The sequence below is a fragment of the Mesoplodon mirus genome, assembly GCF_964341445.2.
Source record: "Mesoplodon mirus genome assembly, chromosome: 7".
NCBI classification, from domain to species: domain Eukaryota; kingdom Metazoa; phylum Chordata; class Mammalia; order Artiodactyla; family Ziphiidae; genus Mesoplodon; species Mesoplodon mirus.
This window is the reverse complement of record NC_138983.1, coordinates 87,664,026-87,691,540: the sequence shown is the minus strand read 5'-3', so window position 1 is coordinate 87,691,540 and position 27,515 is coordinate 87,664,026.

Below are 27,515 nucleotides of genomic sequence, written 5' to 3'. Positions count from 1 at the left end.
GCCATATAGGTTATTACAGAATATTGAGTAGAGTTCCCTTTGCTATACAGTAGGGTCTTGTTGATTATCTATTTTATATATAGTAGTGTGTATATGTGAATCCAAACTCCTAATTTATCCCTCCCCATACCTTTTCCCTTTAGTAACCATAAGTTTGTTTTTTAAGTCTGTGAGTCTGTTTCTCTTTTGTAATTAAGTTCATTTGTATCATTTTTTCAGATTCCACAGATAAGTGATATCATATGATATTTGTCTTTCTCTGAATGACTTCACTTAGTATGATAATCTCTATGTCAATTCATGTTACTGCAAATGGCATTATTTCATTCATTTTTATGGCTGAGTAATATTCCATTGTATATATGTACCACATCTTCTTTATCCATTCATCTGTCAATGGACATTTAAATTGCTTTCATATCCTGGTTATTGTGAATAGTGCTGCACTGAACACTGGGGTGCATGTATCTTTTGGAAGTATAATTTTCTCCAGATACATGCCTAAGAGTAGGACTGCTGAATCATATGGTAGTTCTATTTTTAGTTTTTTAAGGAATCCCATAATATTCTCCATAGTGGTTGAACCAATTTACATTCCCACCAACAGTGTAGGAGGACTCCTTTTCTCCACACCCTCTCCAACATTTTTGTAGTCTACAGTTTGTAGACGTTTTGATGATGGTTACTCTGACTGGTGTGAGGTGATACCTCATTGTAGTTTTTTTTTTTTTTTTTTTTTTTTGTTTTTGTTTTTTGTTTTTTTTGCTGTACGCGGGCCTCTCACTGCTGTGGCCTCTCCCGCTGCGGAGCACAGGCTCCGGACACACAGGCTCCGCGGCCATGGCTCGCGGGCCCAGCCGCTCCGCGGCATGTGGGATCTTCCGGGATCGGGGCACGAACCCGTGTCCCCTGCATCGGCAGGCGGACTCTCAACCACTGCGCCACCAGGGAAGCCCTCATTGTAGTTTTGATTTGCATTTCTCTAATAATTAGCGATGTTGAGCAGATTTTCATGTGCTTTTTGCCCATCAGTATGTCTTCTTTGGAGAAATGTCTGTTTAGATCTTCTGTCCATTTTTTGATTGGGTTGTTTGCTTTTTTGATATTGAGCTGCATGAGCTATTTGTATACTTTGGAGATTATTCCATTGTCGGTCTCATCATTTGCAAATATTTTCTCCCATTCTGTAGGTTGTCTTTTTGTTTTGTTTATGGTTTCCTTTGCTGTGCAAAAGCTTTTAAGTTTTATTAGGTCCCATTTGTTTATTTTAGTTTTTGTTTTCTTTCCTCTAGGAGGTGGATCCAAAAAGATATTGCTGCTGTGAAAGAGTGTTCTGCCTGGATTTTCCTCTAAGAGTTTTATAATATCCAGTCTTACATTTAGGTCTTTAATGCATTTTGAGTTTATTTTTGTCTGTGGTGTTAGAAAATTGTTCTAATTTCATTTTTTTACATGTAGCTGTCCAGTTTTCCCAGTACCACTTATTGGAGAGACTGTCTTTTCTCCATTGTACAGTCCTGCCTCCTTTGTCATAGATTAATTGACCATAGTTGTGTGGGTTTATTTCTGGGCTTTCTATTCTGTTCCATTGATCTATATTTCTGTTTTTGTGCAAGTACCATACTGATTACTGTAGCTTTGTAATATAGTCTGAAGACAGTGAGCCTGATTCCTCCAACTCCATTTTTGCTTTCATAGTATGCTTTGGCTATTTGGGGGTTTGTGTTTCTATACAAATTTTAAATTTTTCTGTTCCAGTTCTGTGAAAAATGCCATTGGTGGGGGCTTCCCTGGCGGTCCGGTGGCTGGGACTTCACCTTCCAATGAGGAGGATGCAGGTTCGATCCCTGGTCAGGGAGCTGGGATCCCACATGCAATGCAACCAAAAAAAAAAAAAACAAAAACAAAAACATAAAACAGAAGCAATATTGTAACAAATTCAATAAAGACTTTAAAAATGGTCCACATGAAAAAAATCTTAAAAAAAAAATTCCACTGGTAATTTAATAGGGATTGCATTGAATCTGTAGATTGCCTTAAGTAGTATAGTCATTTTGACAGTATTGATTCTTCCAATCCAAGCACATGGTCTATCTCTCCATCTGTTTGTGTCACTTTCGATTTCTTTCATCAGCATCTTAGAGTTTTCAGAGTACAGGTCTTTTGTCTCCTTAGGTAGATTTATTCATAGGTATTTTTTCTTTTTGATGTGATGGTAAATGGGATTCCTTCCATAATTTCTCTTTCTGATCTTTTGTTTTTAGTGTATAGGAACGAAAGAGATTTCTGTGTATTAATTTTGTATTCTGTGACTTTACTGAATTCATTGATGTGGTGTATCACACTGATTGATATGAGCCTGTGAGCCATGGCTGCTGAGCCTGCGCGTCCGGAGCCTGTGCTCCGCAACGGGAGAGGCCACAACAGTGAGAGGCCCGCGTACCACGAAAAAAAAATCATAAAATGGGGCTTTCCTGGTGGCACAGTGTTTAAGAATCTGCCTGCCAGTGCAGGGGACATGGGTTCAAGCCCTGGTCCAGGAAGATCCCACATGCCGCAGAGCAACTAAGCCCACGTGCCACAACTACTGAGCCTGCGTTCTAGAGCCATTGAGCCACAACTACTAAAGCCCACGAGCCACAACTACTGAAGCCCATGCACCTAGAGCCCATGCTCTACAACGAGAAGCCACTGCAATGAGAAGCCCACGCACCACAACAAAGAGTAGCTGCCATTCGCTGCAACTAGAGAAAGCCCACACACAGCAACAAAGACCCAATGCAGCCAAAAATATATAAAATAAATAAATTTATTTTTAAAATCATAAAATATCATAAACATCTTCTTCAGTTTACTTAGTCCCATGTAATTAATTCTTGTTTTGTTTGATCTTTTGTTAGAAGTTTTATGAAACCATCAATTTCTCCATTAGGGTTTTGTAAATTCTTACTCAGTTCAGTGTAATGATTTGAAATTCATCAGAAACTTGTGTTCTAGAATACTTGTTAGATCCTTTTCCATGAATTTCTCTGAACATGAAACACATTTCCAGGAAGCTTTTGTAAAAGCATCTGAGTAAAACCATTGTCTAAGTAATAAAAGACAAATATCCATTACTAAAAATTTGATTCATTCTAATGGAATTGACAAGAAAATTTATCTCTGTGACACAAAACATTTAAGATAATAACTAGAATTGTGACTGATAACATTATACTAGGACATATCCAATTTTAGGAATTTCATATACTTTCGAGAACATTTATATTAATAACATTCACCCTTATGATATAACCTAGAGTTTATGATCATTTATTTAGCAATGCTTCCCATGTAAGTAACATACCAAATAAGCCTAATGAGTTTCATAGCTCTCTTTTCTAATAAGATAAAACAAATCTTTTAAGGTGTTCCAAGGGGCCTCTGGAAAACCTGAACGTTATTTCCAGGTCAATAAAACTTCATTTAGAATTTGACTTGGGGGAAAATCTACTTTTTCAAAAACAAAAATGTTTTAAAACACTTTGTCAAATATGATCATATGTCACTGTGAATTAATATTTAGTTATCAATTTAATCAAAGTGACAAAGATTCACATGTAAATACAGATAGTTAAATAGTGTAAAAAGACTTAGCTCTTTTAAAATTGAAAGCACTCAGTTTTTCTTCAAAATTATCAAAGATTCATAAAGACGAAATGTACAATATTTGTTTTGCTAGACAGATTAAATTGAATGTAAAAAAAAGTCTTTGTTTACAATTTCTCATTAAGAGCAGACCAATAATTAAGAAAATTTTGCAAAAAGAGAGAAAAAACAAATTTTAACTTTCTACCAGCTTACTTTGGATATTAAAACTCAAATCACTTTATTAAATTCATTCCAATTTTAGATCTGACTACACATAAAATTCCTTTCTAAAGATTCCTTTTTAACAAACCTCTTACAACTTTCTCTGTCCATTTTGATTTGTCCCTTGTTCTCTTTCCCATTTAGAAGTTATCAGCTTTAGGACAAAAATCACTTAACAAAGTTTTTACATTAACAAAAACATCTCCATACCTTACACTTTTTCTTACCCCAAAATATATTCTAATTTCCTTATAATTCCTAGTAGCTTTAACCACATCTATTATTTACAATTCTTAATCCTTTGAAGCTTTAATTTTTTTGTAAAGATAAAGTTAAAAATTATGAACTGTGTAAGTATTTTGTGGCTTGGCAAACTTATAAATACATTTCATAATTTCTAGAAACATATTCTACTTCATAGTACAAGCTTTTAATGAAGCACAAGACATGTTTACTAATAGAACCAAACATATTTAGTGTGTAATAAGAGGTCAAAAGTAGGTAAACTTAGACTCGTTCAGCAATTAATATTTCAGTATTTTGTCTTAGTTGGAAATGATCTAGACATTCAATTCATTTAATTTAACTTAGCAAAACTCTAAGGGTACAATTTTTCAAAGACATGTAGAAAACTATTTAAGTTGACATAGCAAAAACAATTATTGCTAAAAAAAGTTTACCTAAAAGAATTCTTATCTTATGTCTATTTAATTAATTTGTTCTTAACAATCCCTCAGATTACTCATGACAATTTCATAAGATGTTAGAGTAGTGTTAGCCATCATCTTAAATTATTATTATTATTACTTTTTTCTGAGAAATTTTGTAAGAGATAACATGAGCTTATTTGACTTTTAGTAAAACTACATAGCATAAAGCTATTATACTTAATGCTGATAACTCTTAAGATATGTCTGTATTAATTAAACCATTAAACCTGAACTAGATTTTACTTACCAAAAATTATCCTAGATCATGTGAATTTGAAAAATATTTGTATTCGTTTTTGTTATATTTTTGAGAATTTTTATATTGCTTGTTGGAATAAATTAAGTTTACTCACTCAGATAGCTACAGTCTTTTATTATTTATGGAGAAGACTTTTAAGTCTTCTTGCCATTTAAGTGTACTTGCCCTTGATAAACAATTTTAAGGAGACTGTGATTTAGAGTTTGAGCAAGAGAGGGTTTTTCTGGTGGTTTTTGTTTAAAAAAAAAACCTCTTTCCTTTTTTTTCTTTAAATTTTAGTTTCAGGTTCTAACAATTGAGATAATCTGGGCTCAGTCTCAGGCAATGTGGCTGTGTTTACATTTCAAAGACATGGTAAGATTTATAACTTTAAGGGACAGAGAAAAAAGTGTAAATTTTCTTCTGTGAGTTTTGGAGTGTATTTTTCTATTATCATAAGTCTCAGGGTAATTATTATTTTAAAAACTTTTTCTTCTTAAGTACAGGACAATTTTGCTCCAATTATCCTCAACTTTTATAATATCTACAAGAATTTGAGAGGAATAGGTTTCAGGGTTGGTGAAGATAAATGGGCCTTGACTTGTTCCTAAGTTGCATTTCTGGTTTTGTAGAGATTTGGAAGACAAAGATAATTGTTTCTATTAGCTCTTGAATATTGGCTTCCAACTGATCTTTTCCTAATTATTTGTAGGAGGGCCTAAGGAATTGCTGAGGAGATGGGGCAATTTTTAAAATTTTTCTTAAAAAGGGGAATTCATGTTGGATCTTTAATTTCTGTTATTTCATCTTAATAACGATTCCCTAAGGCTAGCTGTTATACATGATTTTTCCTTTCAATTTGATCCTTCCATAAATACCAATATGACAGCTGTTTATGATGAGAGCTCTCAAAAAGGGAATCTTTTAAATACAGCAAATTTAAAGGATCCATCATCTGGCCATTGAGGAGTAAGACCTTTCATTAATTTCAAATAGTGACTCAAATCAGTAAGCCTTTTTATGGAACGACCCAGAGGTAACTTTTCAGGCTTAGAATAAATCCTTACCATGGATGAAATAAGCATACTTTCAGATGGAGAGGGCACGGATGATATAGCCCCTATAATGTGAAAATTCATTTCCAAGGATAATCTAAGAAAGCAAAGGCCTTCATTGCACAGGCAGTAAGGGTGGTATAGTGCAAACTGTGTCCCTGGTCTCTCCTGGGAATTTGAGGCACCTCTGATCCCAAACCTACTAATCTGTGACATCAGGCATATGCTGCTGGAATGGGACTTTTCCAACACTAACAAGGCAATGAAGGTTGAAACAACAAAGGCCCCTTATGGACTGGGTCCCCTTAGGACAAACTCCTCTGACAGCTGGCACAACAAGACTAGAGTGTGCTGTTTATGACTTTGTGTCTCAGAACCCCAGTCAATTCAACTGGTTACCAGATGCACCCCAGTAAATACACCATCCAGATGGTGGAGACCAGAGAGAATATTCTCACTGGACAAAAAGCCAAATTCTCAGGACACAGAAAAATACAGAAGGAAAAATCTCATCCAGTTTTTATATAGAGGACTGACAGCAAAGTTTGTCTTAATAGGCACTGGACTGGAGAGAACTGGTAACTCACCAGTCTGTGAGGCTGTCTCAAACAGCAGGCTTATAGGGCCTATGTCTGTATTCTGCCCTATGGTTCTTTCTTCTTATGAAACATGACTCAGGAGACAGAGACAAAGAAAAACAGTGACTGTCTCTGGGAGGAAAGGATTAAGAAAAACTGAGATGAGATTACTCATTTCCAAAAACCAGATTTTCTATGTCACAAGGATCTTGCTCCATAAGTATTTTCTTCTGCTAATCTAAATTTAGAGATAGAGAAAAGGAGACTCTTAAGCACTTTCCCTCCCACCAGACCTTACAGGCCTGGGAAGTTGAGGAGAGAAGAAACTTTACCTTCTGCTGGCCTTTGTCATGTGTCCTAGGATCTCTCAGCTGCAGCAGTCTTGTGGTGGGAAGCAGGGTTTAGCCAGACTCCTGGTTGTCTTGTCAGCTGTTGAGGAGGAAGAAATGTCCCTGCCAACCTTCTTGAGTTAAAGAAGTAACAAGGTTTATACAGCCTTCTTGACCCTGCATTCCCTATCTCTTTGAATTCTTTGATAACAGAGTGCTGCTGGAGACTGGGAGGGCAGCCATGTCCGTGAAGGCTCCCCAGAGTTGGAGCGGGGAAGTGGAAAAAGGTCAAAAAAAAATACGAATTGTATTTTCCCTCCATTGTTATCTCTCACTCTCTTCTGCCTCTGTGTAACTTACATCCAGGTAGCTGGAGAAAAATCATGTGGCAGGGCAAATTGGTATTCCAATAAATTAATAATCACCAGCTTCAAATGGATTTTCAAGACTGGAAATATTGCTCTGACTTACAGTAAGCTCTTTCTATTTCTCCTTAAGGACTATTTTCTTAGAAGCTTTACTTAACCTCCATCCTCTCTACTTCCTTCACTCTGAGCTGGTGAGGTGCTTCATAACTCATTAAGAACACAGAGGTCAGTAAATAGTCCACTGCCAAATCCATTAATTCATTAGCATTTGCGTTGACCTTTGTGTTCCCTTTTACTACAGGAGTGAAAGTTAAAAGGCCGTGTGCACTACAGACAGAATTTCATTCTCCCTCATCTTCTCAAGTACTTCACAGCCCTGCATTTTCTACAGCCCATCTACTCCTTATGAAGGATTCTTGCCAAAGTTCAACCTCATTCTAGACTAGTAACTCCACCTTAAAATGTTAAAAACTATACGTGTGACATGAAAGCCTCCCTCCTCCCCTAATCCCTTCGTATCTTCTTTAGCCAATTCATGTCTGAACTTTTCAAAATTGTTATCTTCATATATTGTTTCCATTTCCTCACGTCCCATTTACTCTATAATTTCCATCCGACTTCTCTCACTGTAATCTCACTGCCCACTGTCCTGAAATTTTACTTATGAAGGTCACCAGCGATCCCCATGTCAGTATAGCCAATGAATAGTTTTTGTCCTATTTCTAGGCTCTTTCCTTCTTTAAAAAGGAAAAAGAATTAGAAACACAAAAACCATTTTTTTCTTCTATGCTTTTACACTCTCATCATCTTCTGTCTTGGTATATTTTATTGGCTTTCTGTGTTTAATCTGCTTTCTAACATTCTATTAGTTTCCTTTATCTTCAGTGGAATAAACCAGTATATGAAGGATTATTCTCAACAGGTAGTTCTCATAATAACGGTTCTAGTAGCAGCAGTCAACACTCTGTGATGCTTATCACGTGCCAGACACTATCCTAAGACACCGTTTAAATACATATATATAGACACACACACACACACACATATATATGAGGGTTTCCTCACAGGCCTATGAAATAAGCCTATTATTATACCCATGTTACAAATGAGAAAACTGAGGCAATGAGAGGCCAAGGTCACATGATCAGTACTTGGTGAAGCCCCGCCTGAGTTAATGCTGGAACTTTAGAGTAGACAAGTTCATAATGTCTCACAGATTGGCCTTAAATGTGAGCAACATTTAATTAATGACTTGTGAAGTATCAGAAAATAATGGAACATTTTAAATTGATTGGGAACTACTAAGTCATGTATCAGTAACTAAGAAGGACTCTTATTGAATGAAATTATTTTTCATTATTCTTTTGAAAGGAGAATATTCTTGTGTTAGTGTTTCAGTTTTTTTTCATTCACATATTTATTCATTTATTAGACACACATTTCCTACACACCTTCTATGTGCCAGTGTCTGCTGCAAGCCTTGGAAGATTCAGTGGTGAGCAAAAAATTACAAAGTCCTTGCTCTTAAGCAAATGTCCAGTGGTGGAGGAAGACAGAGTAAACATGTAAATAAATTTTGTACAGCGACAGAAATACGACTGGACAATGGGACGGAGAGGCAGTGAGGAGGCAGGTCTCTTTGGTCAAGATAGTAGTGGTGGCGTTTGAACCGAGACCTTAATGATCAGAGGGAAATTGGTCTGGGTAGAAGGATTAGCCAATCTAAAGCTGGGAGAGCAAGAAGTAGAGCTTGTTGCATCTGAGGGACTGAAAAAGACAACTGTGCCTCGAACCCCATGAAGATCAGGGAAAGATGTAGTAAGTGACCAGAGCCCATGGTCCCTGTGAGCCTGGCTAAGTAGCTGAAAATTTAATCTCTTTACAACAGACAGCCTTTAGAGGTCAGAAGCAGTGCGATAATAGCATCTGATTTGTGCTTTTTGAAAGACTACTTTGACTGCTGAGTGTCCTACAAAAGCAAAACACTTGTGTCTCTATGAAGTGCAGATAGTAAATTTTAAAAAGCCCAATGGGCTCATAAGCAGTTGGTTTACTAAGTGTAATCATTTATCTTAACTAGACTTCATTAATATAAGCTTGGTGACCTTGGGGCCCTGGGACATATTAGATTAGGGAAACACAACTATTTTCAAATAGTGTGATTTGAAAAATTCTCAAAATTGTTGGGGTTCAGGAAGATTATTTTATTGCTGGGCCTGGATGGGAAGTTTAGAATAAGAAAAGAAAGTATGATGGCTGGCTTCCATCTATTCTCCCTTTCTGTGGGAGAAATATTGATGGGGTGACTACTTTGCTGTTGACCCAATGCTTAAATTTCAGAGCTAGTTCAATCCAGTAAATATTTGCTGAACAACTATTATATGTTAGGCACCTAGCTGAAACTGAGAATATAAAGAGAATAATTAATAATAAAAGCAGGTATTACTAACAAGAGACAGGCACTGTGCTAATGCTTAACATGCACCATCTCAAGTTACATTAATTTACACACTAACCATATGGGGTAGATGCATTTATTATACCATTTTCCGGGTGAGAAATCTAATCCCTTTAAGGATTAAGTTACTTCTCCAAGGTTACACAGCTAGTTAGGGGCATGGGCAGGATTTGAACTCAGGTCTGGTATCAGCACCAATTCTCTTAGCCATTATGCTCTATAAGGACCTTACTTGAGAAGTTCAGGATTATACATATATGGGTACAACCAACCCTAAGACCATCTGGCAAAACTGGCTGCTTGAGAAGTCCTGGATTTATGTAAGATGCTCTTGGAATGGAGAAGATCGTGAAGGAGGGTCCCCAAAACACACTCTCTATACTAAGGGGCAGCAGAAGAGAAAAAGAATTAGCCTACAGCAGTATGATATTGAGGACGAAGAAACAGTGTTTTTCTCTTTTGTGAATAGTTATTAAATTATTTCTACTTCAAAATATCAGAAAGAAATCACAGTACTATGGACAGTTTGCAGAGCCACCCTATCTTATCATGAATCCTGGCAGGTGTAGAGTTCATAGTATGACCCTGGCACCTAAGTGTAGTTAAGTAAGCTTTCATTTTTCTTTAGCCTTAAAGCAAAGTAGCTTTCTGATAGGTATAATTTAGGAAAGTCTTCAAAGAAAATATTTAAAGTCCACTATCTCAGAGAAAAGCAATTTTGCAAAAGATCTATCAGCAAAAGCAAGGCCAAACACACCAATTATTTAGTGAGACTTATATGGTTATATCATTGCTCATGTTGTTTCTTTATGCATTTACCTGGAAGAAGGCTTTTAATGTTCAACAATTCTCAAAGAGATAAAGACCCACACTGATGTGTCAGAAAGAGCTTTGCCCTGGAATTAGATCAGTTTAGGCTTGGCTACTTACTAGAATTAGGTAACATTCTTAATCTTTCTGAACCTGTTTCCTATCTGCACATAGGGATAACACTATCTATTACAGAGGGATGTGGTTAAATTAAATGACACATGTAAATGAAATATATCCTTCCAGACTGAGAACATACCTAGTAAATGTTAAGTGATCTGCAAATATTCTGCTTTCTTGAAATGGATGAAACCTGTTATCATGTTCTTAACCAATGGTCTAAATATCAAGACAATATTTAGTTAAAAGTTATATTTGTTCTTTCACTGTCCATCTGCATTTTAACATATTCTAACATATTCTCCTTGATCAATTGTGTCAATATTAGTAACATTTGTCATTTAAGCTATTACTGTTCATATGTTTAAAATATTTCAATGCGATATAAGTCATTACTCAAAGGGATGCCTAGCTGGCTTTGTCAAAGATTTACTTTAAGTAAAAATGAAAGACACATTTTTCATTTTCACCAAGTTTTATTGAACAGTGTATTCATTAACTGTATGAACTTTGTGGCCAACCCAATACAGTAGCCAAGACATGGAAACAACCTCAGTGATTTTTGTGGATGAATGGATGAAGAAAATGGGGTGCATACAACCTACTATTATTCAGCCGTGATAAAGAAGGAAATCTGGCTATTTGTGACCACATGGGTGGATTTGGGGGGCATTATGCTAAATGAAATGTCAGACAGAGAAAGAGAAATACTTTAGGATCTCATATGTGAAATCTAAAATACTGAACTCACGATAGAAAGAATGGAATGATGGTTGCCAGAGCTGGGGGTTGGAGGTGAGGAAAATGAGTGAAGATGATCAAAAGATAAAAACTTCTCGTTATAAGATAAGTGAGTAATCGTGATGTCATGTACAGCTTGGTCGCTACAGTTAACAATACCGTATTTTACGTTTGAAAGTTGCTAAGAGAGTAGATCTTGAAAGTTCTCATCACAAAAATAAAATTTGTAATTATGTGAATTAAGGTTAACTAAACTTATTGTGGTAGTCATTTCACACTATATATATATATATATATATATATCAATCATCACATTGTACACCTTGGACAGATACAATATTATATATCAATTCAATCTCAATAAAACTGGAAAAATCTCATTTATAGTTTAGCATAAATATATCAAATGGGTTTCTTGACAAGATTAATAATAACTATAGATAAAAGGAAATAAGATATTGTTGTTGCTGTTGTTTGCTTTTCCAGAGTGCAAAACACTAAAAAGGGGGGAGGTGAGTATGGGCTTGCAAATGCTGCTTCATGGGCCCTAATGCTATGATACAGACATTTAGTCCAGATCTGAAAGAGAACTTGAGTCATTTCAACAAATCTGCAAAACAGTCATGTTCAAACATGAAGAGATATCAGTAAGTTCTTTTTCACACTGCAAGAAATCTGCCTTCAGCTTTCAGCAAAACCTCAGTTTTTGGGTTATGAGGGTAACAGTTCTTAAGCAAGCAGCACAATGCTTCCACCAGTGCTTTCTCCCTATGATGAATAAGTTTTCAGTCTCCCCACCAGTGCTCATCCCTTCTCCCCTTAATGTCTTGGCCAAAATTCAACCATCAGCCCAGAAAACTCCTTCCCAGTTTCACTGACTGTACGTGACCACGTTATTTCAATCACCTTGGCACGTTTATATTACCTACTTCCTAAGGTAGGTATTATATACATGAGATTTTAAATAAAAGAATGCCTGTAAAGTACTTGATGCTCAACTCCTAGCACAATATAAATATTCCGTAACTGCTGACCAGCATTATTATTATATCATTTACATGAAAACTAACCTGTACTTTCTTTCACACACCCATGTTCTTTGTCCCCAACTGGGGTAAAGGAAATAAATGAACATTTATTGATTATCTACAGTGAGAGTATAGAATGCAGTGTAGGCTATAGAATTAGTGGTGTTCAAGACTGAAACTGACCTGGATTTGAATTCCAGACCTCTCACTTACTTAGACTTTACGACGCCTCAGTTCCCTTACTGATAATTAGAGATAATAGACATTTTCAGGGACCACGGTAAGGATTAAAAATATTATAATGTTTGGATCCAGAAAGGGCATTCATTACCTCATTTAATGTAAACTCTTAGATAATCTGATTGAGTTTTGAGAATCTGATAACGGCTCTGCATCCTTTTGCTATTTGCTAACTATTCATAGCATTTTGCATATAATTCCGGGGCTTTGCTAATATGAAAATCAATCAAAGGCTTTAGTTGGCACAAAGAACTCAGAGAAATTGTTATGGGGCAAGAATTAGAATTCTTCTTGAAATACAGACTATCATCCTGGAGAAGAAAGAACAACATTTTAATGGGGTCAAATTTGGGTCAAAACTATGCACTTCCATAATGGTGTTTCTACCAGGTCTTGATTTGACTGGGATCGAAATTTCTGACATTACTGTCCCCATCACAGACTTGAAAACCTGGCAGACAATCAAGTGCAACCTACAGTTAAAGGTCGCTCATCTAAAAAAAAAAAAGGGTATGTTACTACCATTCTGACAAGAGCATTATGAAGATTAAGAAAAAGCACAAATAAACTCTCCTAACACCTGACAGCTAAGTAATACATCTTTCAGCTCTTTCAATTCTTTTTCCTTCTTACCTGCCTTATTTCCTTCCTTGCTCTGAGTTCTCACTGTGTTTCATGTCCCACAGTGCTGAAGTCATTGTAATGCTTTTACTCAGAAATCTCATTTAACATTTAGCATAGTAAATAAGAAAGCCTAAGAAGTGATTGAGGTAAACTGCCATTATTACATCATTCTGATAACCTGATTTGTCCAGAAATGTAACTATGTGATTCTCCTTTACTTCTAGTTGCTCACCATTCATGGGCACAAATTGAGTGTATATCAGATATATTAAATTCCTGCAAAATTCTCTGTGGTGTGATTTGGGGTTCTATTTGTGTACCACAGCTTTCCTAAAACTAAACTATTATCGTTTCTAGTCCTCTTCTGTCTGAAAATCCTCAAAACATAATTTCTAATTAATAGTTATACTAATTGGCATTATAGTCATTCTTTTTTGCTTTTTCTCTGATTATAAGTATCTTCTGATGCTTAAGTCAATCAAATGGGTTCTCTACATATGAGGAAGTTCAAAGAGGAAAGTAGGAGGAGTAGGGTAAGAAGACATTCACACATAGAATTAGTGGAAGCCTTAGCAGTAACAAAGCTCGTGAAATTAGAGCTAATTAATTAGCAGTCAGGAAAATTTCATCATGTGTTGTCATTAATTGGTCAACGAGGGTAACTAGGCTTACAAACAATAGAAAGCAAAGAATGGAAAATCTATTGTTTCTGCCAGCTTCTCCTGCTTGTTATAAGCGTAATTTTCTCCTAGTTTATGAAACAATAGCAGTTTGGTATTAGAATTTAAATGCCATCAATATAAGATATGGAGATATGTGAAGCCTACTACACTTTCTTCGTAAACTAGTAGTATAGCATCATAAATTCCACAGTAGAATGATTTAGTTGAAAGATAAAATTCATGCGGAGTACACTATTTGTTTAAACTTCAAAAGAATCAAAAAGGATTGCTATATCTTGGCACACTCTTCTTTGTAGAATATGTTAGAGCCGGCCTTTTTTTGATTAAGAGCTACTGTTCTGTAGAGAACACTTTTTTCATATTCATAATCATCAGGCAAATCAAGGATCTGACTTCCTTAGAATCAGTAAGTGTTTTTTTCCTCACTTCTTAACAAAGAACAGAACAGCTGATAAGAAAACTAAAATACCTTTTTATTGATGTATAGATGATTTACGATATTATATTAGTTTCAGGTGTACAACATAGTGATTCAATATTTTTATAGATTATACTACATTTAATTATTATAAAATGATGGCTATATTTCCCTGTGCTGAACAATAAAATCCCTCTTTTGTTAAAAAAAATAGCAAATGATGGAATGTTAGAAAATTAATTTATTTCCCATGAATAATGATCAATAACTATGGGACACTGGCCCATGTAAATTAAGAGGCTTCTTTTTCCATGTGATTCTGAATACAAAATGTATCCATATTCAGGAATCGTTTTCAAAGTGAATTTTTTTTGGTACCTTAATAATCATAATGGGTAGTAAGGTCAATTTGTTTTAACACTTATGTAGATAAGTGTTGAATATAAAATGATAAAACGTGAAAAGACGTTTTCACTTTTTAATTTTAACTCTGTATATGAGACAAAGAAAACGAACTGCTTTCTATCATACTGTAGTTTTTGCTCAACTACTACGACCAAAATCCTTGAAAGAGAGAATTACCTGTTTGTGTCCTTTCAGAACAACCCCCTTGCATACCAGGGCCATAAAAAAACAATAGCCTTGGGCTTCCCTGGTGGCACAGTGGTTGACAGTCCGCCTGCCGATGCAGGGGACACGGGTTCGTGCCCCGGTCCGGGAAGATCCCACGTGCCGCGGAGCGGCTGGGCCCGTGAGCCATGGCCGCTGAGCCTGCGCGTCCGGAGCCTGTGCTCCGCAACGGGAGAGGCCACAACAGTGAGAGGCCCGCATACCGCAAAAAAAAAAAAAAAAAAAAAACAATAGCCTTGAGAGACCATTCAAGGAAATCATTGTTATTGATTCATCCCTCAAATAGGACCCAATTGAGCAACAAAATGATGCTGAAGTTTATCGTTTCTTCTCAGTGAATTTATAACTCTGGAAGATTTAAATGTCTTTTCCTCGATGACAGAGGTGGCTTCTATACACATACACAACGGACACATACACACAAATAACATCCTCATATCCATTTTACATCTGTAATTCCACTCTGAATTCTCCCTGCCATTAACCAACTCAAATGCCACATTATTCAACTCCTTTCCCTTGCTGGTTGGATTGGGTTCAGGAAACAGGGAGCAATTTTAATGTCCTCTTTAGTAAACCTACACCCTATTCATGAACTAAGAGGAAATAGTTTTGGTTTCTATTTTCTGATATCTTGAGCCTTTCGTATGATTGCATCTCTCCAACTATATAGCTTGCAGAATTAGTATTATGACTAGAGATACAGAAAAGTTTTGATGCCTAAAAATGTCTTCTCATCTACTAACTGATGGTTGGCACTCAACTCTCATCCCTTTATCTCGGAATCTCATCCCTTTAGCTTAAATCTTTTTTTCCCATTAAAATTCAAATACTGGTTGTGCTTTAAGATCGTAGTCATTTTTACCTCAGCCTGAATGATCCAAAAGCAAGTTTTGATGATGTGCAAGAGGGAAGAGAACTTGAGGGCATAAGTGTTCTGCAGAGGGTATCAGGGAATAGAGAAGACAGAGCAATAAATAGACTCACAGGGGAAACTCAGAAAGTGGAGCTTGATGAAACAAGCAAACATCACGGTTTTGCTAAGGTCTATTCTAATTAGTTGTTATTCGTGTGTAAAAGTTTGCCTAAAAAGCAGAACCTATGAGTGATTTGTGCCCCTGCATATTACGGATGTATAATATAATTCAAACAGTGCAAGGAACACACAGATTACCACATGGCCTCAGCCATGCTCCATTTTGTAGTCTGCCCACTTTGAGCATCAGAAAATGGATTGTAGAAATCTGGTTCATCTTATTTTAAACTTCTCATTCCCCAAATTTGAAATAGTATTTATTTAAAAACTAGGCTCTTTATAAAGATCGCAAAAACACTCTAAAGTATTCATTGAAAAGAACCTAACATTTACTACTGTAGTACATTATGTACAATTTATTGACTATTTCTACTGAATATACATTTATGTATTACATAATCTAACATTTATATTAAGGATAACTATAATATGATTCTTGTGTCAACCTTGACAAAGCTGGTGAAATCCTTTGCTACAAAAATATGTCTCTGCCCTCTATTTTTGTTTCAGTATTAGTTTCCACATTTGCCAGCAAGATACTTTTCATCCTACTAAACTAATAGGCCACTTAGTCGAATACTGGATAAAATACAAATTGCAGAGAATTCTCCATTTTTGTTTATAATTTTAAAAATTTCAACTAAAAGTGCAAAGCTTTTATCAATTTCTGTAGCTTGCTCTCTTCCTAAACCTACTAGCTTCTTCCATCAATATTTAAGTTTCTGGTTTTAAATAACTGTGACTCTCCTTTAATGTGTTCTCTGTTAAAGGCTTTCTCTCCCTTTAGAATTGTTAGTAGAAGTGGTATTTTTGTGGGAAGAAAACTGCATCTTCTCTACTACTCAGCTGTCAGGACTATAGAGCTACATCCTCAGTTGTATAATCAAAAACCTGGCCTGGCATCAACTAGTGAGATTAAAATATTTACATCAACTTCTCTTGGTTTTAACAATAGCATATAGAACCCAGTGTGGGTGTGGCTCATGATTCTGCTTCTCTGACTCATGATCTTAGACTTCTTGCTTCCAACTTCCTAATGAATGTGCCCTTTAGCAATTGCTGGGGGCCAGGTTTGTTTACTGCTACTCCTTTCCAACAGTTCAAGGCCATGAGGCATCTCTTGAATGTATTTCTTTGCTACAAAGTATTTCTCTCCCCTGCCCTCACCCCACTCTCAGGTTCTGTTGCTTATTTAAGATTTGCATCTGTAAAGAGTCCTTTGGGTTTGTTTCCTTGGTGGACTGGCTGTCTTCCAAGATTTTGTTGTTAATATCGTCTGACATTTTAAAGATGACCTTTCGGTGTTGTTATAAAACTTCTCAAGGAAAGGAAAACAGAAGTGCTCATCTAACCCTCTTCTAAAGACTATGCAAAAAAGCCAGTTGTTTTAAAACATTATGGCTGGTGATATAAATGCCTGCAGCATATTATATCTACACCTGCATGTTTTTAACTTCCAGAAACTAAAAATCACCTCTGCAACATGCAATCAGCCATGAAGAAAGAAAGAAACAAACAAAAACCCAGTATTGAAAATTTTCTGCCTGATACTTGAATGTATTGGCGAACAAGCCTGCTACTTCTAGTATTTACATAAAGACAGTAGTCAAATAACCAATGCAGTCAAACAAACAATTCTTCTGTGAGAAAAAAGAATGATGCTACTTAAGAGTTGATGGACATGAACTTTAGGAATTTTAGAGCTGAGAATAATCTTGGAGGCCTCCTTTTAGAGATGAGGAATATGAGGTCTATGGTGGTTAAGTGAATTGTCCAAGCCAGAGGTGGGACTAGGGTCAAAGTTGAGGTCTTCTGCCAGGATGTTGAGCTTACTCTTTGAACTTGCTGGGTGTTTACATATTGCATCAACAGAGCCCAAATGTACTGGATTTTCTTCCATTTACTAATAGAAGGAAGTTAGTGCCTTTACAGGTATTGTTGTATAAAATCAGCCCATTCAGCCAAAAATTAGTCAATCTAGGAGTCCCAAAGAGACAATGCTTTGCAGGCTTTTTCTTTTCTTTTCTTTTCTTTTTTTTTCCACTGGAAATGGGAATTAGATAGATAATGCATGTTTGTGTGTATGTATGTATACATATATATATATATATATATATATATATATATATACACTTATATCCTGTTCAAATTTAAAAGAATACAATTTTTATAGTCTACTTATGTATGACATAAAAATAGAACATCGTTAATCAAATACATTTGCAGTATTTATTTTTGTAAGTAACTTCCTTTCTTTATATATCTATACAGTTTTAAAGATAATGGGACGACACAGAAATATTATTCATTTTCAAGCTAACACTGATAAATAATGTTTTGTAAGTGCCCTAAATTATGTAAAGACTAAAAGTTCCATTGTTCTATCTATCCTATGGAAAGTGGTTGATGTTTAGCTATGAAATAATGTATCAATCTCAGGAAACAATTCTTAGGTTAAAAAACTCATTTTCCCTATGATGTCCTTTCACAAAGATTTAATTCAAAGAATTTGCCTTTGTAAGATCTCCATCACTTTTCACCATTGTTCCCATGCATGTTCCTGTTAAGAGTGCCTGATTCTGTTGCTAAGCAACCTTGCAGTCTTGTTGGGTCATGATGGTGAACTAATAATTATTTAAAATGTGTGTTTGGATAGGGTCTTTTAAAGAATATCGTGATACTTTTGTGTAAGAGGCTGGGTAAGAGGGTTCTTCATTTCAACTTACAGTTCTACAGGAATATAAGTGATAGAATGATGTTTTCCAGAAGAGGTGGAAGAATGCCAAGAGTACACTAAAAAGCACTAGCTCTTACTTCCTCCTGTTATGCTTTTTTTCTAGAAAAGGGTAAAAGTCAGTCAGGTGACGTCAAGAAATTTAGCAAAGGATTTCAAAGAAATAAGAGCAACATCAATATTCCTTTTATTGACTAGATTAAATTATTGTTTTTCCTTCTCATCCCAAATTCTTAAGAAAAATTGTCAAGCCATATTATGTTGAAAAATAAGTCCCATGTAAGCGAGACATGGGTATTTGAATTTTATCAGGCTTCCAGATAAGACTAAATTGTTGATTAAATCCTCTCCATCCTGCTTGCTCTTGTCCCAGACATCCCTCTCCAGTTCAGGAATATCCTCCTTTAAATAGCTTATTTAACCATATGGGACTGATGCCAGTAGCCTTAATATTTTCTGTACGGTATACTGGGATATATAAGGGGACTACCATCATATCTCTAGCATGTAGTGAGAGTTGGTAAATAGCATTCCCAGTGTGTATCTGGAAAAACAAAAAGGTTGTTCCTTTAAACAATCTTTTTTGGTGATAAAGCAAAGAATCAAAGGTATTTCATTACTAAAGAATCAGAGAATGTCCTAACTCTAAGAGAAGAGCACTTCTAACGTCATCTCAATATCCATCCAATCCAGAAGCAGAGCTGATGGTGCCACCAAGAGACAGAGTCTCCTTGTGGTGACACCACCTTCAAAAGTTTTGGAAGGTACCCCCAGACATCACCAGTTTTCTTTACACCCTTGCTGGTCTCTAGTATTTAAAGATACATCTGATACTTATTGATTCTATTTATATTTTGAGGGTGATCCCTTCCTAGGGATGTCATCTCATATGCAAAGTTAAAAGTATTGATCATTTTTCTCTCCTAAACTTAAACTATTATAATTTATGTTTAAGGCAGCCAAGTTTAATAGCTTTATGACTTGGGGCCATAAAGGTGAGTGTTTCAATCTTGGTTCACTGTTCTGTAGGTGGTATATGGCCACTCCAGGAATCAGTTTTCTTACTTATAAAATAGGGTTTGCAGTGCTTTCTTCACAGATAAACGATTCAATTTGATATGCTAACATAGTGTCTACCATATAGTGTACATTAAATGTGAGCCCTCTTTCCTATCTCCACTGGGTGTGGCCAACTTCTAGTTTTCTAGGATTTACTAGAAAATTTCATACCTTCTAGGAATATATGGCTTCTGATCATATTCCCTTACCATCTTCATTTTACTAAACTAAAGGCTCTTAATTTTTTTGTAATTCCCACATTCTTATTTCCTATCTCAGTTACTTTTCTGTTAATTTTATAGAATTCAGTTTATTTTAGCAGGCATTAATTGAGGTAAGGGGAATTACAGTAGGTCCTATGGTTACAAATGTAAACAGGATCCCTGTTCTCAGGTACCTTACAGTCTAGTGTCAAGAGTAGTAAACAGACAAAAAATTGCAATTTGACCCGATAAATTCTGTGATATTGGTAAGCCTGTGACAACACAAGTGAAAGACCTAAATCAGATTAGGGAGGATGGGAAATTAAAGGTAAAGGAGCTGGTCGTACTTGTAGGCTTTTCTCTAGAGTTGGCAAACATCTGTACCTGTGTTCAAGGTTTAGATTGACCAAGACAGCCTTAACATTCCTTTCAGCTTAATAAAACTTTAGACAGGTTTCTTCCTGACTTATAGGCCCTTGACCTCCCTTTATTGAGAACATTTACTCTAAAAAACATGCAAATTCTTTTTTCACCCCTTTGACACGTAAATCTTCTTCTAGTAATCTTGCCAGATTTACAACCCAGGAATGTCTTTCTCACGGACATGGGAGCCATTTTTCGAAATGTAATCATCAAGAAAGATAGCACCACATTCTCTGTGGGAGGGCAAGAGTCTAACTTCAATAAGTGCTGATTAGCAAACACAGATGGCCTAATCACATTAACCAGTCTCCTCCTAATGTCCTCCAGTACCAGTCCACTAGCTCACTCCAGAATTGATAAACTGTCCCACCTTTTGTTTCAGCAGAGTTTAGTCCAATCTCTCTCTCCAACTGCAATAGTTTTCAATAAACTTTCCCTTGCCTGTTTAAGTCTGTCCTTGGACAGGATGCATCCAGGTTGTGTACAAGGGGAAAAAACGGATTTTTGCCCAATAATCTACTCACTGATGCCTGGCACTTGGTCAACTTTTGTAATTGCTGATTAAAATAAGTCCATCATGTCAATGTCTAGGGGGAAATGTTTTCAATGGCTCTAAACACTTTGAGCAGTGATAAATGAAATCTCTGAGTTCACCATCTTCTAACTGGAACTAGAATTATTTTTCCAAAAATATATTTCTTTACACTTATGCACAAAATGAGTCTCTGCCTCAAAGAGACTCTGAGCAGGCTCAAGTATCCACTCGTCCTAATAGCTTTATACTCATTCTTTTGGTATTTCAATTATCTCAAGTGTTCAGAATCATGAATAAAGTTGGGAGCAATTCGTGAGGATGTTAATCAAGTATAAATTACTCAACAAGGGCTCCCCTTATTATACTCTCCATGAAGCTCTCTAGAGGATCAGCTCAGGTACTGGCCTCAGGCACAGTCTAGATTGAGAGAGGATTTCAAATAATTGATGGTTTTAGCCAAAATTTTGAATTCTAAAAATGGATGGAAATTTGCAAATTCTAAATCAATCATAGCAAATTACAAATTATCATCAAGAAAGACTGCATAATAAAAATTTCTAAAGGTTACTGTAGAAATTAAGCTTAAATTCAAATTTCATTCTAAGGTAAATAAAAATATGTATTCCATTTTCTTTTTTCATTATAAAATTTATAAAACCAGAATTTTCCTTCTAATGTGCACATTTGGTGTACTTGCTTTTTATTTCCAAAAAAAGTTTCCCTAACTTAAGGACATATACAACATACGGTACCTTAGAATTAAGGAAATATGGGAGAATGATTTTGATTACCTCCTCATGCTACATGAAAATTCATTACTTCAAACTTTCTTGAACAGTTTTTTTAAAAGATGCCAGTTACCTAACTCATACAAACACCCATATACATATGTACATCTTTCTCGTTGGGGAACAGACTTATATTAGTGTAAATAAGTGGTCATTAAAGTTAATGTGTTCATTTTATATAGTTATAATTTAAGATATAGTAGAAATTCATTTGCATATGATATATACCTTTTTAAAATATATTAGAGACTTATAGAACCACCTCACAGTGACTATATTTGTCCATTATGAGGTTTAGAATATACTTTACTACTTAAATGAGTTGAGTATGATATTTTATCATTATACCTTTGCTTTTATCATATATTGTGGATGTAGAGTCTTTGGTCAGAAACATACCCTCTATATTATAAAAACATCATTATAGAAAAATGTAGTATTCTTTTAATATATAATTTAACATGAAACTAGGACAGATTTTCAGCAAAAGAAGGGAGCTGCATATAGTTGGCTTTTACTGGCAGGCCTCTTTCTGCCCAGTAATTGCCCAGTCTTTACATACATGTTACAGTTAGTTCAGTGCTTTTAAGGAAATCCAGCTTTCTTTGCTCTCTGATCTTTTCTTCTCACAAAATACTTAGCAAACACATAGCTATTAGCTCCATAGGAACTGGTTGTATACATCAGTATTTTTCACAAGCCCACTTAACCAAGGTACCAAGTAATTTGACTAGAATCCAAACCAAATCAGTTGAAGAGCTAAGTGTGCAAAAAATCCTGTAACACACTAGATTCCAATGAGCCACAGTTTTATTAACACTGCATCACTTAGCAAACTCAGATGGGGTCTTTGGGTCTTTATGTTGAGTTTCTTTAATTGGCAAATGCTTAAGAGCACACTTTATTTATTGATTGATTGATTTATTAAAGAATCATCTTTTTTTAAAATTTATTTATTTTTGGCTGGGTTGGATCTTCGTTGCTGCACGTGGACTTTCTCTAGTTGCAGGGAGTGGGGGCTACTCTTCGTTGCGGTGCGCGGGCTTCTCATTGCGGTGCCTTCTCTTGTTGCAGAGCACGGGCTCTAGGCACGTGGGCATCAGTAGTTGTGGCGCATGGGCTTAGTTGCTCCACGGCATGTGGGATCCTCCCGGACCAGGGCTCGAACCTGTGTCCCCTGCATTGACAGGCGGATTCTTAACTACTGCGCCACCAGGGAAGTCCCTAACAGCCCACTTTAAATGCAGTTACACAATGACATCATGATAAGAAATGCTATAGGAATATAGGCATAGAAAAAAAATTATCATCACTCACATATGCCCTGAGCATTTTCTGCTGGAGAATCTGAACTTCATAATGAGGGTACTAATATATTACATGCTTCTGATAGTAAGTTCTTATCACTTGAGAAATATCATTAAACGTTATATCTCTGCAGCTTAATCCTTCTTAACCTGAAATATACCTTTAGAAATAATATTTTAACAGTTTGAGAAAATTCAGCTATTACATAGCTATTTACCTAAATATTCACGTGAGATAATTATGAAAGCATTCTATTAATAATTTTTGAAGACATTGTAATAACAATTTAGTCTTAGAATTTTAGAAAAAAAAATAAACCAATAAAGGTACTTCTTCTGGTTCAAACTGTACAAATGAAAATTCTGAAGCTAAGTAAATTGGGCAAAGTATGTTACTGTTTCATAAGTTAATGAAAGTAAATTTATTTATTAAATTTTTATTTATTTATATTTTCATGGGTTTATAACACATAAGGTTCATGTGTATAATATTATATTTTGACATTTATATAAACTACAGTGTGCTCACCACCAAAAGGTTGTCAACTGTCATCGTATTGTTGACCCCCTTTACCCATCTTGCCCTCACTCCACCCACTTCTCCTCTGCTAACCACTACTCTGTTCTCTGTATCTACTTGTTTCAGTTTGGTTTCTTCATTCATTTTGTTTTGCTTGTTTTTATATGCCACATATGAGTTAAATCATATGGTATTGGTCTTTCTCCATCTGGTTTATTTCACTTAACGTAATACCCACATGGTCCATCCATGTTGTCCCAAATGCCAAGATTTCATCTTTTTATGGCTATTATTCCATTGTAAGTGTGTGTGTATCTTCTTTATCCATTCATCCATCAGTGGACACTTAGGTTGTCTCCATATCTTGTCTATTCTAAATAATGCTGTGATGAACACAGGGGTGCATATATCTTTTCAGATTAGTGTTTTTGTATTCCTTGGATAAACACCCACAAGTGGAATAGCTACATCACATGATAGTTCTATTCTTAATTTTTTGAGGAATCCCCATGTGATTTACCATAGTGGCTGCACTAATTTACATTCCCACCAGAAGTGCACAAGGGTTCCCTTTTCTTCACTTCCTCTCCAGCACTTATTTCTTGTCTTTTTGATAATAGCCATTCTAATGGGTGTGAAGTGATATCTCCCTGTGGTTTTGATTTACATTTCCCTGATAATTAGTGATGTTGAACATTTTTCACATGCTTGTTGCCCATCTATATACCTTCTTTGGAAAAATATCTATTCAGTTTCTCTGCTCATTTTTTAATTGGATTGTTAGCTTTTTTGTTGTTGAGTTGCATGAATTCTTTATCTATTTTGGATATTAGATACATGATTTGCAAATATCTTCTCCCATTTGGTAGGTTTTCATTTTGTTGATGTTTCCTTTGTTGTACAGAAGCTTTTTAGTTTGATAATAGCCCCATTTGTTTAGTTATGCTTTTGTCTCCTTGCCTGAGGAGGCCTATGCAGAAAGATATTGCTAAAACCAAAGTCAAAGCGAATACTGCCTATGTTTTCTTCTAGGAGTTTTATTGTTTCAGATCTTACATTGGAGTCTCTAATCCATTTTGAGCTGATATCTATGTATGGTATAAGATAGTAGTCTAGTCTCATTCTTTTGCACGTGGCTATCCAGAAAAACTAAATTTAGATGCTCTCCATCCTTTCATCAAATTTTAAACCCATTCAGATTAATCTGCAAAACTTCATCAAGAGGTTTGAAGGTAGAGAACTTTTTACTGTCTAGCTGATTTTTAAGAGTGATTAGGGCAGAGTTATATATCAAATTACTGCAAAAAACGTTCTGGCTAGTCCATGTCAGTCACTTTCCTAAATTTCAAGGTTATCGATTGCTCAACTTATCTTATGACTTTAAATTTGAAAGCCTCAAATTAGCAACAAGTTTTCATAGGATTCAAAGCAGTAGGGGTTTTACAGAATGATTCTATTAAATTAATCTTTTCCTCATTTGAAACATACATGATTAAGATACATATTAATTTATTCAGAAAAGTCATACATTTTTTCAATGGAAAAACTCTTCCCTTCTGTGCTCCCTAGGGCTATTTGTGTGCAAAATTTAACAAATATTGGTTCAACTCTTTTTTTTTTCTGATTCAAAACTTCAGCATGAGTGATGATTAGTTGGATGGCTAACGAGACAGTAATCTCCTCAAACATCTTTTAACCCACTTGTACATTCTACATGAAGCAGCAGCTCAGTAAATGTTGAATGAACGAGTGGACAGATCCCACTTACCCAGAAGACTGAATTCTTCTTTAAGAATCTGAGGTTTAATTTTGTGGTCAAATGTTTAGAAATGGAAATAGAACTCAAAGTTCCACTTGACTTATAACGTGACTTCTGTTCTCAGCAGATGGTTAGAAAGGTTAGTTCTACCAGTGGCTTCAGAAAACATACAAAAGGTGTTAGCAGAACCATGATATTTACGGTACATATTTGATTGTTTCAAGAACTGAGCGAACAGGTATCACTTGTAAGGGCGATCAGGTGCCAGTTTCAGTGATCAGGCCTGAACCGCAGGGGTTTCCCACTCCGCCCGCTGCTTGTGAATTCTGGCTTCACTCATTATGCCTCCTGATGCTGCCACACAGCTCCTTATTTTGAGGTCACAGGTGATCTGACTACGCTTTTTTGTTTGTTTGTTTTTCTAACGTTACACAGAAAGCTAGAGTCAAAAATGTGTGTGTAGTCTGAGAATGATACTTTGGATATATTGCTATTTATGATAAGCCCAGACTGACATGTTTACCTCGAACTGGAAAAAAATTGCTAACTAGAATATCCCCCGTAAAGGTAATTACTGACAATGTCTTCCTCCTTAACCACATGGACCTATATCAAGGCTGCTTATCTGTGCAAGATACCAAAGTTGTTACCACAGGACTATGCTATCAGAAGCAGATTTTCTGCCAGTGGGCTGGGCCAGCTTTTGCAAACTACAGGAAACCTGGGTTCATAAAATAACCTAAGGGACACTCCTGGTCTAAACTCAAACAGAATGGGCTTAATACATAAATCCTTGCAGGAAGTTTGGACACTGAAATGATCTCTCACTGAGGATGGCGATTCAGCTTAACAAATGAGGCAATGAGACTGATGGAATACGCCCTTTCCAAGGAAGAAGTTACAATGATTTCCGTTGATACTATCAGTATTTCCACAGTCCTCTTTCCAGGAGGTTATATATAGTATCACAGAAGAACCCTGAGAACAGATAATCAAGCCTTCATTATAAAGAATCAGAGAAATATATTAAATGTCTCTTAACAAGGAGAATTGAACTTTTTTACTTATAATAACCATTATTATCATTATAGAGTTATTATATTGTTCTTAATATTTTATTATTAAATAAATATTATCTGCATGGAAGGCAGATTGGCATCACATACGTGTTACGGCACTGAAAACTAATCAATACACACACACAAAATAATGTGCTAAGGCTACACTAGGGAGTCTCACTTCTGATCTCAAGGTTATGCCAGTTTATCCCAAGTTCTCAACAAAACTCTTTATCAAACTTATTGTATCTTATCCCTCACTGTATCAGAACTGTTTCAAAAGGGATCTTGTTAGTCATTTTCCTTAAAAAAAAAAAAAGAGAAATCCAAGTCATGCCTTTTCTATGAAATCTTTGGAGGTTGCTATGACAATGTTATTTGTAGCTCAGCCCACAATTCATATTCTTCAGCTTTTACCCAAAGTAACCTGGTTCTGCTTGCTAGGTATCATCTTCTAAGTCTCCAAGAGATATTGCCAAAGTTTTCTCCAGAGACTGGGATTGGAAAAATGACGGCATTATTAAATGCTGCACTTTACAAAAATCATTTCTATTTTGAGCACCCTAACATAGTTATCTTCATTTTGATTAATCCTTTTTTTTAAACAAGGATGTACATTTTTACATGGTTGCAATTACAGCAAACACAGGGTTTTGTGTTATTCCTTCACTATTTCCAATAACGAAAGCATTTTTCATATATTACAATTGGGGGATTATTTTAACGTTAAAGAATATATGATATTTAATGGATATAATCTATATTTAATTTAATCAGATTCCTATTACTAGCCATTTGTCTTCATTTTTTCCTTATTACAGATAGATTCACAAATAACATTATTATGAATATTTTTTTCCTCTACAGAATTGTTTCTTTGAATGAGACAGGGGTGATGGTTGTTTGGCTTGTATCGACAGTATTTATAAAAGTGTAAATCTGAATGTGTTTAGGTGAGGCAAGTACAGTAACCTGTATTCCTATTGCCTTCCCCCCCAGGCCAACATGGCACATTTAGATTACTTGCTTGATCCTGAAAGCATGTGAATTTTTGACTCCTGGATTACTGGGTCAAAGGCGTAAGTGTCTTTATGACTTTCAATAACAATGATCATTTAACTCTTCTAAACCAGTTATACATGTATTTCAATGTCACCAACTTTCATTTATTTGAGTACTTTCCAAACCTTAGGTGCTGTATACGCATTGGG